Here is a 13,689-nt window from a genome sequence, read left to right as displayed (position 1 = left end):
ACAGGTGCACACCAAACACCAAAATGCAGCTCACATTGTCACTGCAGAAAGTGTACAGTGTGCAGGTGTATGGTTATGTTATGAATGAGAGAAACATAGTTGGAAATACGGTTATTTTGAGAGGTATCTTACTTCTGCATTTCCATGTGTGTCAACTGCCTGCTATGAATCACCAAGAGGGAATAAATTGCTTGAGATAAAAGACTAAGCACCCTCACAGGTAGCGAGCAGTAGCTGGCTCATTAACGTCTTATGCAGATCAGCCACTAGAGAGGGACAAAGACCCACAATGTGGTAACATGCATTACATCTGCTTTCAAAGGTTTGGATTAAAACATTAGGTTTTCCCTTAAGTCACAGATACAGATTTACAAGCTTAACTCCAATTTAACAGAGTTTAATGTATGGTAATTTCTTTTTTTCTTTTTCCACTATTTTGTGAGAACTGATCAGAGATACTTGTACATTTCTGTAATAGAAATGTCAACTAGATGTGGGGACCTGAGGTTGCATTCCTTGCACACAACTGCAATGGGAGATTTGGGGGCACAAGGAAAGCCAGACCAGGCCTTTAGTATGCATCCTAAACCATGCCCACTTCAGATATCATAAATTCTGTATAATCTCCAAATTTAAGTGTGGAATTTAAAAGAGACCCAGGTGTGGGTTGTGCATCACATACTCATAATCAATTTTATGAATTCTACCAAGTTACCCAAGATAAAAACAAAAAACACAGACATTAAGGGTCTGATTCTACTCCCACTAACTTCAGTGGGAGCAGAAGCAGGCCACAAATGTCTTCAAAATTAGCATCCTAAACTTCACAAATAGTAAAGGGCACGGATGCTCTATAAAAAAATATAACAACACAATTTGGGAGTTTCTAAGGCAAACCATTTGATATATGAAACGGTAAAAAAAAATTAGGAAATGTTTAAAGTGAAAACCTCCAATTTTTTCAAACTACAGTACAGACCCATTTAAGCGCGAATCTGCTTAACGCGCGGTAGCGCCATGCCCCGATGGTGCTACCTATTTAACACGCGAAACTCGTTAATATGCGGTACAGGAACTTGCTATGTAGCGCTACAGATTTGCTCACTAACTCACTGACATAGAAATTGACAGGAAGTGTGGAGCAGAAATGTGTTGTACATCTTTACCGCCAAAGGGGGGGGGGAAGAGGGACAGCAACATTAAAGTGCTGCCGTGGCAGTGCTTTAAGGATGGTCCTTACCAGCGGCAGCACTTTAAGGATCCTTGAAGCGCTGCTACGGCAAAGGACCATCCTTAAAGTGCTGCCACAGCAGCGCTTTAACGTTGCTGCCCCTTTCCACACTGCCTTCCCTCCCCACCCCCCCGGTCGGCGGCCCTGCCAGTAGGGACCCTACCAGCAGGGCCGCCAACGGGGGGAGGCAAAAAGGGCAGGGACATTAAAGCGCTGCCGCGGCAAAGGACCCTGCAGCACTTTAAGGTCCCAGCCCCTTTTGCCCCCCCTCGGCTGCCGACTGGCGGGGGGGGAAAAGGGAGCAGCTGCCCCGGGGCTGGCGATTTAAAAGGGCCCGGGGCTCCGGACGCCGCTACTGTAGCAGTGACGGCCAGAGCCCCACGGCCTTTAAATCGCCACGGGAACCCCGGGCGGCGCGGACCAGGCAGCCTGGAAGGGCTGGCTGGGGGATGCTGACTCCTAGCCCCACTCCTTCCACCCGAGGCCCCGCCCTTTCTGGGGGCTAGAGCCGCCCCTGCCCGGTACCGGTAAGTATCCTGAGCTTCTATCACCCCTGTGTAGTAATAATAATGTTTTTATTAGATTACACATTTGAATTTATATTCTTGCAAAGCGCCGTTAACAGACAGGCCTGCAGTATTTGGGATGCTGTGAATACGTATGTAATCTTAGATAATTATACATGTATTTATAGGTATCTTAAGATATTTCAGCATGGCCCTCTTAACTCGCAGTCCGTTAACATGCGGTCGTGATGGCTTGACTCCCGACATCTGAGTGTAAACTGGTCTGTACCGTATAAATTTTCATATATGCCTTGACTGATTTTAGGAAACTTTCCTACAAAAATTATCCTTTACCACAAGATCGTTCTTGAGAAATTGCAGAGGCATTTAGTATAAACTTTAGTAGGGTGGGAATAAAAAAAAAAAAAAAAATCAGGCTTTAAAAAAAGAAAAGAAAAAAGTAATGACCTTTAAGGAGAGTGTAGTGTCTCGCCATTATGAAAGGCAGCTGTCAATCCATAAAAGAACTCGTCCTCCTCTTAGATACGTCACACATCACTATCAAGCTTTTTTTTTTTTAGTAAATCCTAAGTGTAAAAATGTCCTTAAATTGCATGTATATCAAAATCTAAAGTATGTTAAAAAAAGTCTCATAAAACATGAATATTGAAATTGATGTGAGTGAATTATACCCTGGTTAAAATTTGATACAACTATTGCACAAAGCAAAAATATTATATTTATAGAGATTATAATGTTCTGATATTACAAAACCAAGAGTTACGGTAATAAAATCTTCCTTATTATTTATATTTTTAAAGATTCTTCTGCAAAACAGTCAAAGTGAAAGATCAGTGTAAAAACTGCCATGAACCTGCCTCTTGAACATATTGAGGCAAGTGCATGTTAGACCTTGAAGTAGATATTTTTGGGATTAACAATAAAAAGTATCGTGATCTACATCCTTCAAACATGGAAACTAGGTTTACTTTACTACCCCAAAAGGCAGAACATTCAGCAAACTATACCTCATGGGACCCAAGACACTGTGCATGATACATACACAAAATCAGGATAAGTACTTAAATTGTCTTAACAGCAGACATGTAATGCGGCTTTTCCTTTAACACCAAGAACCTGAGCAGTCCAAGAACGTTTGCAACCCTCCTTTGCTCTGTAAGGTCACAAATTCTAGCTAAGCAGTTAGACTAACTAGCCAGAGGAAAGGCTGGCTTGCTGTAGAACAAAACAAAAGGTACTCAGCCCGGCAACCACACATGGCAGAGCTGTTGAAGAAAAGTCATACCTCTCCCAAAATAGTATTCCAAATTCTGAACTTCACTAATGCCCTCTTCAGGATTTCCCTAACCTTCGCGTCTATGTAAAAAGCAGGTGAGAGTAAAAATGAGCTCTCTGTTGCACTAGGGATTGGGGTTTAAATACCCACTAAGCATTGTGGAGGAGCTACATTTCTATAATTCAAGGGGCACTTTAGAAGGACTTCCCTCTAACCAAAAGCTACAGGAAAGTAAGTTTGTTTGTTTTTAAGTTTGGAACACATATGACCCTGTTAGAAGACCTCACTGTTGGTGTTAAGATGTAGATAAATACCTAGATTAACATATAAGTATGTCCCAGACATCCTTGAGTATGCTCTGTAGAATCCTCAATAATTTCAGAAGTTTAGTTGGCATTTGGAGAAACAGAGCTGGCCAGACTCAGAATCACTAGTCAATAATTCCACAGAAGAAAGAGGTAGGCCTTATCTACACTGCCACTTTACAGTGCTGAAACTTTCTCACTCAGGGGTCTGAAAAATCATCCCCCTGAGCAATGCAAGTTTCAGCGCTGTAAAGTGGCAGTGTAGACAGTGCACCAGCTGGTAGCTACTCCCCTCGTGGGGGGGAGAGGGGGGCTGCGACTACACAGCCACGTTAAGAAGACATACCCGTAGTTTCCCACCTTAGCATTCTGATTTCTCTTTGTGGCGCAAACAAGGCTTGTGGCGTTTTCATGAACAAGAGGTTACTGGTGGCCACATCAGATCCTTAATACTTTATAGTGCTGTGCTTCTCCACTGTTTTAATATGTAGGTAGCTAAATACTTTAAATCATATCTTAATTAAGACCAATTTTTTATTCCAATAATGTGTTCAATTTTTTTATTGGTAGTTTCATTTCTCCTTATCGGTAGAGGGAAAAAACACATCCACAGAAAATAGGGAAAAGATCCAGAATCAGAAAAAATGTAGGGCTTAGGGATTTATTTAAGATTTACAAAAACTTTGTGTAGAGCAGCTACCTGTTGTTTTGTTGTCTTGGCAGAGATGCCAGAGTCTTAAAAAATGAACCACCTTTTTGCTGCTCCTGAAGAAATCCCACTAGCTCCAGTTACATTGGGCCAGACACACAAAGAAATTTGTACTTCCACTGGCCATTCAATACTTGTTCTGTGGATAAATAAAGGACTTGATTTTCCAGGGCTGCCTATCCTAGGCTTTTCAGGATTAAACCTTATACAATGTAGATCTATATGTTGATCAAATATTTTTATACATGAAACATTGTCTTTTTTGTTCTGTTCATTTTCCTGTTTGATTTGAGTCCTTTCCTGTGGAAAGTGATATTATAAAATACGGTTCTGTTAACAAAAATGTTTTTGATTTAGATGCAGCTTCTATCACACAGTAGCTCTCTCAGACTTTCCCTGGTCACACAGCAATAATGCCCTCAGCAACATATTAATGCTTTAGAACATTCCAAAACAAGTTAAAGTGCTTGTTTGGTTACCCGGTGACAAGAGAAAGGTATGTAAACTATCAAAATAATTATGTTCACTGCCCATCTCTTTACACAAATAATGTAAAGCCTAGAATTGATAGACACACAGTCCAACCCACCTTCCTTCTAAAGGTGGTACTGAAATGGGTCCAGTAGATCTGGTGGTCTAAATCTTGTTACAGTATGTCTTTTCATACTGTGTGTGCTCTGCAGGATACTCTGCACTCACTGATACACAATGTAATAGTGTACAAAATGTCATTTCATTTGTACATAAAAACGTATGTAAAAATGTATTTTTTAAATGAATAATGACTGGATCAAACACTGAGCTGTGGTATCTTTTATTAGGCAAAACTCCATTGAAACCAGGATGTGGTTTTTTTCCCTTCTTATTCTCCAAAGGGTGACCACCCTCTGCAGACTCTTCTTTTACAAAAGACAACAACAAACTTCAATGCTAGAAAATAAGTTTTTGCAACATAATAGCTCAGAATTTAAATACACAAATGCTAGAAAATGCAAAGTTATTGCCCCATAGCAACACTCTTCAACCACATTTCATATACTGTACCTATTTGGCCATAAGTATGACAACATATACAGAAATACAAGACTGCCTACATGCAAAGGTTCACGTTATAATTATTAAGGAAAACGCAACTTTGTATTTCTGAATTTTTGGTGTTTATACTCTCAACCATAATATTTCATTAATGCCTTTTTATTTTCCAGTGAAGAGCTGCATTGACTATAAGGAAATAAAGAAAGAGTCTAACTCATTCATTTCAGTCCATGTTGTATGCTGTTATAAAAATATGCAACTAAGCTTACATTTTAAAAAGTTTTAAACTAAGAAAACTTTAAGTAACTTAGAAGTGATTGAAGTTATTAATATACAGAAAAATTTCTGCAGGAGTGATAGTAAAGGTTTCGCTCAGTGTTTTACCTTAGGATTTCCCAAAATTCTAATAAAACTGACATGTTCGAACATACTGAAAAAGTCACAGTCCATCATTCTCATATCAGTGCATTTGACTTTTTTTTTTTAAATGTATGGATTATACAATTACTGCCTGCCTCCATATATTATATGTAAGAGCTACAATCTGATTATATGTCCATGTTGTAATAATTTATGAAATAAAGCTGGCATGACTATAATGTTACCTCTACAATGAATATAATTTGCTGTGAATAGTCTAGGGCAGTAGTTCTCAACATTTTTGGGCTCAGGACTCATTTGTAAATCTTGATGGCCTGTCCGACCCAGTACATAGCTTTAGTGCAAAAAACATCTGGTTTAGTAAATATTTGTTACCCATAAGTAAGTACTAAATAAGTCCTAAATAACCACACTCTGGACCATAGCAGTGGCTACTGCCTAGGGTGATCAGATAGTAAATGTGAAAAATTAGGATGGGGGTAGGGAGTAATAGACCACTAAGACAAAGCCCTGAATATCAGGACTGTTCCTATAAAATTGGGACATCTGGTCACCCTACTCCTGCCCCACAGGACAGACTGGGCTGGTCAATGGGGACCAGCCAGGCCAAGTTTGTATAAGTACCATCATGACCCAATACATGGAGTTGCAGTGCCACTCATTTAAATCTAGTCCAGCCAGCCCCATCATCATGAGAGAGGCAGGTAGGCCAAACACAAGCAGTGGTGTGACCCCATGCACCAAGCAACACCATCCAGAGTGGGAAGCCAAGTCCAGCCAGCCCCTTCCTTGGTATTGGAGCTGCAGCTGTGGGGTGAGTACAGAGTGGGCTCTGCAACCACCCTCCTCAGGGCCTCCTACACAAACTCAGAGACAGGACCTAAACCTCCTCCTTGGGCCTCCCATGCAACCCTTTGACACATTCTGGGATCCTCGTTTTGGGTTATGACCCATATTAGGTTGAGAAACTCTGGCTTAGGGGACTGCAAAACAAACCAAACTGAAACTGGTAATTGTCTTCATCTTTCCTACATCCGATGTTCCATCTTGATCCTAGTAGCCTTACCCCTTACATCATAATGGAGGATTGGGATGTTGGGATTCATATTGTCTTCAGGCCAAACCTCTATATTATTAAAATAAGAATAGCTGTAATTTGCTCTAATTATATACATTAGCTGAGCTGCAGGAGAGCTGCTAATGCAACGTTCAATGGGACAAAGTCCAGACAGCCCATGTCTAATGCTCTGCACCATCAGCAAATCATTCCTTCTACAAAAACTCCCAGCAATTTTGGATTCCAGTTATTATTATCCCATAGATACCACACATTTGCTTCATATATTACAGATAATAAAAAACGCTGTTCCTAGGCTCTTATAAACCTAAATTAAGAAAAAACACTAAGGTGGCATAAGGGAACAAGGGTTAAAGCAACCCTGTTTTAATGGGTTCACCAGGGCTGGTGTTAGACTTGCTGTGGCCCAGGGCCCCACCACCCAGGGCCAACGCCCAAGGGCTTTAGCTGGGGCGATGGGTCTCAGTCTTGGGCTCCCCACCCAGGGGGATGGGGCTTTGGCTTTGCCTCCCCCCCCAGGGCAACGGAGCTTGGGTAGGCTCGGGCTTCAGTCCCCCATCCTGAAGGGGGTTGCGGTGCAATGATGTTTGAGAACACCTGGGTTAAAGCAACAAAATTATGGGGATGCTAAGACGCAGCATAAAAGTTCCACTTTGGGACTTTGCCCCCAACCAACCAACCAACCCACCCACCCCCACTTTGAACTGAAGATCAGGGTTTATAGGCCTCGTGAAAAGTGTTTTAAGAGACTGAAGGAGTAGAGTGAAAGTATGTGAAGCTGGATCAGAAGGAAAGGGTCCCCAGCCTTAAAGGGCTGCTTAGAAGAAATTAGAGGTGAAGAGTGTTGCTAACTTGGGTCTTTACACACACTGTATATTTTTTCAATGTAATTTTATTTCTTGACAACACATTTTCAAGTTATTATAAAAATGAATTTCTTTTAGGCACACTCACTCTCCCCCCTCCGCAAGTTACGGATAAGTGACCCTTCGCACAATTGAAAACGTCCCCTCACCCAGTGATGTTGTTTGCATGACACAACACAACTATCAGGCACAGGGCAGGAGGCAGCTTTTATTCAGGGGACAGACGCAGACAGGCTACAGCGCGGCACTGCGCTAACTGAACATGGGGTTTGACTGAATCGAATTAAAACTGGAGCAATTTTTAAGGACGATCGCTACGTGGCGAGGTCACAAGTCACCCTGCGCAGCGCCAGGTCAGTAAGGGGCCAGGCTGCAACCACCGGGCAGCCATCTTATCGCGCCCAGGCCTCCAGCTCCCCTCGCCTGCCCTCACATCCCCCCGAGCACTGGGGCGCGGCCGGCCCGGGCGCCTGGTCGAGGTCGCGCGCCGCGCCGCGCCTCAGCCCGTTCAGGACACGCGCCAGGGTCGGGGCGGCTCAGAGGTGGTGGGCCGCGGCCCTGGTAGAAGGCCGGCTAGGCCCGCAAGCCGCAATGCACGCTGGGAAACAAAGCCGCCGGAGTCCAGCTCCAGACGCGTGCCTGCGGCCGCGCATGCCCCATTATCCCCGCAGCCAACATGGCGGCACAGCGCGCTGAGAGCATGCGCGCTCCTCTTTGAAATAGGGCGCTTCTCGCGCGTGCGTACTCCGCCGCCTTCGCCGTACGGCACAGAAAGCTCAGGGCATGGGCGCTTCTCTGCTCCACCTTTCAACACGCATGTGCGGCCCCTTGTCACCACAACTCAAATCGCACGCGTAGGAACAGGGAGCCGTCCCGCATGCGCACTCCCTCGCTTCCTTGTTAAGTTTTTTTTTTTCCATTTGACGGGGAGGGAGAACCATCTCAGCGCCACGCGCACCAGCCAATCACAGCTCGCTACGTTTTCCTGCCCTCAGCGGTCCCGCCATTCACACGCCCTTTCATGGCGTTGGAGGCGGGACATGCAAATAGATTGGCTAGCAAACGAGTTCCTGGCCACCCGCCCACAAAAGCAAGAAAACGACGGCAGCGCAGAGGCCCAAAAAGCCTGGGGGGAAGCGTAAGGCCGATTTCGGCCCAGCAGGTGCCCCATACACCCATAGGAGGCGCCTACAACGGTTGCAAATGACAACCTGCGGGACGGAGCCTCCCAAGAAGGCCAAACGGCCGCAGCCCGTTAGGTTTCACTTACCGCTCAGGGGGAGCCGTCCGCCTCCGCTTGTGATGATCTTGGTCACAAGTGGCGCGCCGTAGATTCGCCGTTCTGCGTCACTCTCAGAACGAGGCCGCGTAGCGCTGGGGGGAGGGGAGGAGGAGAGAAAGAGAAAGGCGACGTGCGGTCACGTGATACGCGGCCAGAACAGGAGCCGGCGCGTGCAGGAGCTTGCAAGAGAACCCGCTCACCTCCCACCCCCAAAACTCCGCGCGGCTGGAGCTGCCGCCGTTTCGTGTTCCCTGAGATGCGCCGATGCAGGGGCTGGCCCCGAAGAGGCCTCGCGCACCCGACCCCGGCCCCACGTGGGGGCGGTGGTGGAACCTGCTGGCTGCGCTTCATGCTCCTGATGGCAGCGGTGCCCGCGGGTGGGGGGTGGTAGCGCGGCGCTGGGGCCTAGGGTGGCCAGACAGCAAATGTAAAAGATCGGGACGGGGTGGGGGTTAATAGCCTATATAAGAAAAAGTCCCAAAAATTGGGACTTTCCCTATAAAATCGGGACATCTGGTCACCCTACTGGGGCCCCCATTGCCCCGTGTAGGCAGCCGCGCTGAGGGGCGAGATGAGGGAGTGTTGGGCATCCCCGATCCAGCGGCTATCCCAGTTGCCTGGGCGGGGGCTGCCCTGGGAGGAGGCCGGGGCAGAGCGCGGGAGCGACGGGGATGCTGCAGGCTGAACGGGGTGCGCAGACTCGGCGCCTGAGTCCCGCTGGAGCCCCCTGCAAGTCTTCGCTCACCACCGCTCGGTTGTTTCTAGGCAAGTGGTTAGGGGAAAATAGCAAACAGGCAAAAAAACAGACTCTGAAGTCCCAGCAGGACGCGGCTGGATGGAGGAGACGCTCCAACATTAGCATGTGCTGTCTACCTGGTCTCCACCTGAGTTGTTTTAAATCTGTGGTTCACAGCCTACTCAGCACACACCTGTGGTGCTCATGTGACATCCTCAGGGCCATACAGGCAGTATTTATATTGTGTGGATGTGGCCTACATAATAGAGAGCTGCATATGCAGCCCAAAATGGTAAATAGTTTGAGAACCAGTGGTCTAAATTACAGACTTGAAACCCTTTCTGGTAATGTTCAAATTGAAGGATAGCCAGTGGTTGATCCCTTAATTCTCACAAATGTCTCTGTACTAAAATGCAGTTGCTTTTGTTTTCAAGTTGAGTATCTTGGTTGCTAGGAAAACCATATTAGGGCCTTGCAATCTGACCACACTGTTTTTGAGTCAGTAATATTTAATTGTACAGCACTTCCCCTCCCCACGGCCCTTTGGAAAGGTAGGCTAGAGTTATCATCTTGCAAAACTGAGGTGTATGGCAATTAAGTGACTTGCTATAGTTGTGGCACTCAGGAGCAGTACTTAGGCCTATTCACTCCCATTTCTACACTCTGTCCACTGAAGGATGCCACAAGACTCACAAAAGTGTAGTACTGGAAGGGACATTGAGAGGTCCTCTAGTCCAGTACCCTGCACTCAAGGCAAAAGTATGTAATAACTAGACCATTCCTAAAAGGTGTTTGTCTAACCTATTCTTAAAAATTCCAGTGGAGAGTCCACAACCTCCCTAGGCAATTTATTCCAGTGATTAACCATCCTGACAGGAAGTTTTTCCTAATGTCCAACCAAAACTGCCCTTGCTGCACTGTAAACTCTTTGCTTTTTGTCCTATTTTCTTTGTGTCCTATTTTAAAACGTATCCTAATTATTTTCCATTCTTTTCAATTTCATCACATAGGTGGAGAGCCTGCAAACCCTTTTTAAAAACATACTTAGCTTTACTCACTATTTTAGTCAATAAAGTTGGGTATGTACTTAAGGGTTTGCAGAAGCAAGGCCTAATCCAGAAGTTCTTACGCAAGCAAAACATCAACTGAATTTTTTGGGAGTTTTATGTGCTTTAAGGACTTTAGGGTTGGGCCCTAAGTTTTCTTTAATGTTCTGCGACTTGAAGAGGGAGACATTACTATTGTAGAAATGGCAATATTAACAAAAACAATATTTGCAAAGGAAGTGTGATATGTAACAAAAATCAGTTATTTTCTTATTTCTTTTTTATAAGCACATATAAAAACTCATTTTAAACTAACTGAAGTGTACTACACAAAGTGACTATTGAATTAAACTCTAGCTTTATGTAAAGAATTTTAAAACAATTCTGAAAATTAAAATATGTTCATCGGTTGTTTTAAAACCGTCAGGATGTATTTGTTAAAATGTATCAAAATGAGACCTGCAGGAACTCTTAATAGAATAAACAAAAGATTATAAAAATATACTTGCTTTTATTTTTTAAAAAAGCTATTTAGAAAATACTATTATGAATTATTCTGCAATGCATATGCTTTCAAAACTGTCATTGATTTTACTGCGAATTTTGCTTACCTAAAGAATGTAAGATTACTTTTTTTAAAGTCCAGAGGAAGTGCTGTATTAATAATATTGTGCAGTTTAGCCAGCAGAGGGTATACTGTGCACAAAGATAGTTTTAATATTCCCAATCCCATTTCTGTAAACCAAATGCCTGTAGCCAGAAGTTTCAAGTACATTGCTCTCAGTACACAAATGCAGTGACTCTATTAAATGTCAGTCTATTTATTTTGAAATGATACCAATGTAACTGAAAGCAGAATTTGTCCCCATATCTGTATCTACATTTCAGTTTCATTTACGGATGGCCAAAGCTTTCCTGCTCAAACAAACAAACAAAACCCAAAACTTGTTAAATATTAGAAGTATATAAAATTTTAAAATACACAAATAAATTACATTAGACGTTACTGTCAGGCAGAAAGTGGAAAGATAATTTATTAGCTAATAAAGAAGGAAATTAGCAAACTTTTAAAATGCTAAAGGTAATTATTAAAAGACATTTAGAGAAAATAGAATTTAACGTTACAATGATTCTCACTGATGGCTGGTTCAGCTCTGCTATAGCTGAGTTTGGAGAATAGAATGGAGTGGTATAAGGTCCATTGCCCTAAAGATTTCTTCTCCACTCCTACACAACAGACAAGAGCTTTGCTATGCAGTTTCATTTGCTACTCTGATGTCTGCCAACGCAAATGAAAGAAAAGGAAACCAAGCACCTTTAATGTACAAAATTCACACTAATTTGTGCAATTTTGCTCATATGATGTTTCTGAAACAAATTCTATAAATGTAATTTCTCCAGACGTCTACATCAGTTATCATCATAAAAGTAACAGTCTGAGCCTGAACAACAGCAAACAATCCAAAATATTCCCAGAATACTTGAACTAGAAAGTGTGATTAAATGGTTTGTGTGAACTTGGAAGCTCAGTTATAGTGTCCTGCACTGCCATGCAAGAAAATGAGGTTTGACTCAAATCCTAGTCTCTTGCTTCTTCCTGTCAAAAAGGTCTGGGAGTGCTGTAGAGATGTAGTGTATTTTAACTCCTGGCATAGGAAGACTCATGCAGGACACTGATATGAACAATTCCCTGGAAATAGGCTCAATTGCCCATATTTATATATCAGTTTGTAGTGAGATCTACCATCTTCCCAACAGAAAATTCGGAGGACTAGTTCATAGGCTTGCTAATGGTCTAAGCAACTAGTGAGAAAGTATGTCCCATGTAGCTCTAACTCAAATGAGAAGCTGCATAAAGGAAAATTTGGTCCCATACCAGCCAAGTCTCAAAACTGGGTTACTGGGAACAAAATGGCTGATGTAATTCAATGTTGATAAATGCAAAGTAATGCACATTGGAAAACATAATCCCAACTATACATATAAAATGATGGGGTCAAAATTAGCTGTTACCGCTCAAGAAAGAGATCTTGGAGTCATAGTGGATAGTTCTCTGAAAACTCAGTGTGCAGCGGCAGTCAAAAAAGCAAACAGAATATTGGGAATCATTAAGAAAGGGATAGATAATAAGATGAAAAATTATATTGCTTCTATATAAATCCATGGTACGCCCACATCTTGAATATTGCATGCAGATGTGGTTGCCCCATCTCAAAAAAGATATTGGAATTGGAAAAGGTTCAGAAAAGGGCAACAAAAATGATTATGGATATAGAACAGCTTCCATATGAGGAGAGATTAATAAGACTAACAATCCCCAGAGTCTGTGTCGGCAGGGGCTTTTTGCTCCTGGTAGGTTGAACCATGCTGGATTGGTCTGTGGGGAATGAGCCAGAGAAAACAGACACCCTGGTCCTCCAGTTTGGGGGTTTGGCACAGGGCTAACAACCCTGTCCCGTAAAAAACAAAATATGTTACAGAAACAGCGATGGGGATAGAATAGAGGTCTATAAAATCAGGATTGGTTTGGAGAAATTAAATAAGGAAGTGTTATTTACTCCTCATAACACAAGAACTAGGGGTCACCAAATGAAATTAATAGGCAGCAGGTTTAAAATAAACTAAAGGAAGTGTTTTTTCTCACAATGCAAAGTCAATTTGTGGGACTTTTTGCCAGAGGATGTTGTGGTTGTGAAGGCCAAGACTATAACAGGATTCTAAAAAGAACTATATAAGTTCATGGAGGATAGGTCCATCAATAGCTATTAGCCAGAATGGGTAGGGATGATGCCCCTAGCCTCTGTTTGCCAAAAGCTGGGAATGGGTGATGGGGGATAAATCACTTGATGAATAGAACAGGTAATCATTCCCTCAGGAGCACCTGGCATTGGCCACTGTCAGAAGACACGCTACTTTGATGGACCTTTGATCTGATCCGGTATGGCCATTCTGTCATTCCTGTCCGAATTGTCTCACAGGCAGGTGGTTTACAAAAGAAAACTTCATGTCTGCTCAAAATTTTGGCAAATACTAGTATCAGAAATCCAGTCACTTGTCCACTTAGTAACTCACTGCTGAACTGTCCCCAATTATACCCAGCATAGGATGGAAAACTGCAGGGATTCTCAAACTTCATTGCACCGTGACTTCCTTCTGACAACAAAAATTACTATACAACCCCAGGAAGGGGGACCGAAGCCTGAGCCCCACCACCCCC

At 43.3% G+C, this 13,689-nt stretch overlaps 1 protein-coding gene across 1 annotated transcript in view; it reads right to left on the bottom strand.

Moving 5' to 3' along the window:
- ZNF407 (zinc finger protein 407) overlaps positions 1-8,759 on the bottom strand; it is a 445,265-nt gene extending 436,506 nt beyond the window's left edge. The window contains exon 1 of the mRNA XM_065398752.1: positions 8,679-8,759. The gene's annotated coding sequence lies outside the window, so the exon portion shown is untranslated. The remainder of the gene's footprint in view (positions 1-8,678) is intronic.
- Between the last annotated feature and the right edge of the window lie 4,930 nt (positions 8,760-13,689).

Source organism: Emys orbicularis, chromosome 2 (assembly GCF_028017835.1).
Source record: "Emys orbicularis isolate rEmyOrb1 chromosome 2, rEmyOrb1.hap1, whole genome shotgun sequence".
Taxonomy (NCBI): Eukaryota; Metazoa; Chordata; order Testudines; family Emydidae; genus Emys; species Emys orbicularis.
The sequence above is the reverse complement of the archived record's forward strand: the minus strand, read 5'-3'. Positions and strand labels throughout refer to the sequence as shown.